The sequence below is a fragment of the Bison bison genome, unplaced genomic scaffold (genome assembly GCF_000754665.1).
Source record: "Bison bison bison isolate TAMUID 2011002044 unplaced genomic scaffold, Bison_UMD1.0 scf7180017864508, whole genome shotgun sequence".
Lineage (NCBI taxonomy): Eukaryota > Metazoa > Chordata > Mammalia > Artiodactyla > Bovidae > Bison > Bison bison.
The window spans coordinates 3,233,388-3,235,840 of NW_011495064.1; positions in this window are offsets into that span (position 1 = coordinate 3,233,388).

Consider the following 2,453-nt stretch of genomic DNA (forward strand, 5'->3'; position numbering starts at 1 on the left):
TCCTTTTATCTATCCAAAGTTACTGACCTGGGTCCTTGGCCTCTTTTATCAGTAGAAATTGAGGAGAAGCCATTGGAGCAATTCGGATAAGACTTTCCTGCGACTTGTGCTGCAGCAGGGAGTGAAAACAAGTAACAGGCACCTTGGCTCGCTCCCTGAGGGGTGTCAATCTGGTCTTATAAATTGGGTGATGGTGGGGGTGGATCAGTGGGTGCGGCTGGAGGGGTGGCTTAGGTGGTCTGCCTGCCCCCTTGATGGTGCTGTGTGCAGGGACCATGCACAGGACCCTGTTTTTGCTCCCAACACCTCAAAAGTGGCAGTTGACTATTTTGGTCTTTTTGTATCCTGTTCACAGTTTGCCCCAACTGCACACATGTGCAGTTATTTTCAGTCCCTTATAGTTTCTTTGATTCTGTTGCTGGAGGAGACGTTTGTCCAGGTGCAGGTGCTGCAGCAAAGGGTCCCAGGTCCCAGCCTCATCCCCCATTGAGGGATTCTACACCCCTGGACTGAATTGTCCTGAGTAATGAAGGGAGGATTGGATGGGCCTGTGGGTTCCTACAGGCTTGCAAATCACAGGCAAGGGTTCCTTGTTTAACTGGTCTTTTAAGCCCCTTCCCTGAAAAAGCCTTTTGCATCAAGTCCCATGGTGCATCCCTCCCATAGTGGGTGGTATCACACAAGCTCTTGGTGTCTGTTGTTGCCTCAGGGATTACAGCCTTGTTGTCCTTCTAAGACTAGCCTGTGCTTCCTCTCTCATCACCCAATTTCTCAGCATTTTCTTTCTGTGGGGACTACTGGAGCACACGAGGGAGTTCAGGGGCAGCCGATCACCAGGGCCATAACTTGCTCAGGCTCCTGCAGTAGAGCCGCCTGCTTTGCAGCTCAATCTTTGTTCTTCCCTTGGCTCCCCAAAGATCCACCCCTTTGATGGCCCCTGAAGTGGGTCACTGCCATCTGGGTCAGGAGCAGCCCTCCTTTTTAAAGAGTCAGAATTAAATCTTTGTTTCATGGGAGAATTTTCAGTAGTTAACATTCCTCTTTCTTTCTGAATGGCAGCATGACCGTGGAGCATATGGAACCCATATTTATTTTATTTATTTAAATGGAGTATAATTGCTTTACAATGTTGTATTAGTTTCTGCTGTACAACAATGTGAATCAGTTATTTTATTGTCGTTTGGCTGCTAAGTCGCATCTGACTCTCTTTGTGACTCCATGGACTGTAGCTCACCAGGCTCCTCTGTCCATGGGATTTCCCAGGCAAGAATATTGAATGGTTTGCTCTTTCCTTCGGAGAAGGCAATGGCACCCCACTCCAGTTCTCTTGCCTGGAAAATCCCATGGATGGAGGAATCTGGTGGGCTGCCGTCCAGGGGGTCGCACAGAGTCCGACACGACTGAAGTGACTTAGCAGCAGCAGCAGCTCTTTCCTTCTCTAGGGGATCTTCCCAACCCAGGGATTAAACCTGCATCTTCTGTATTCGCAGGCAGATTCTTTACCAGTGAACCAACAGGTAGCCTTAATCCAGTACCTTAGACCACTCAGCCACAGTACCCTGAATTAACTATAAATATACATATATCTGCTCCCTCATGAGCCTCCCTCCCCCTTCTACCCCTACACCCATATAATACCAGACCACCTGACCTGCCTCTTGAGAAACCTATATGCAGATCAGGAAGCAACAGTTAGAACTGGACATGGAACAACAGACTGGTTCCAAATAGGAAAAGGAGTACGTCAAGGCTGTATATTGTCACCCTGTTTATTTAACTTATATGCAGAGTACATCATGAGAAACGCTGGGCTGGAAGAAACACAAGCTGGAATCAAGATTGCCGGGAGAAATATCAATAACCTCAGATATGCAGATGACACCACCCTTATGGCAGAAAGTGAAGAGGAACTAAAAAGCCTCTTGATGAAAGTGAAAGAGGAGAGTGAAAAAGTTGGCTTAAAGCTCAACATTCAGAAAACGAAAATCATGGCATCCAGTCCCATCCCTTCATGGGAAATAGAGGGGGAAACAGTAGAAACAGTGTCAGACTTTATTTTTGGGGGGCTGCAAAATCACTGCAGAGGGTGACTGCAGCCATGAAATTAAAAGACGCTTACTCCTTGGAAGGAAAGTTATGACCAACCTAGATAATAGCATATTCAAAAGCAGAGACATTACTTTGCCAACAAAGGTCCGTCTAGTCAAGGCTATGGTTTTTCCTGTGGTCATGTTTAGATGTGAGAGTTGGACTGTGAAGAAAGCTGAGCGCCAAAGAATTGATGCTTTTGAACTGTGGTGTTGGAGAAGACTCTTGAGAGTCCCTTGGACTGCAAGGAGATCCAACCAGTCCATTCTGAAGGAGATCAGCCCTGGGATTTCTTTGGAAGGAATGATGCTAAAGCTGAAACTCCAGTACTTGGCCACTTCATGTGAAGAGTTGACTTATTGGAA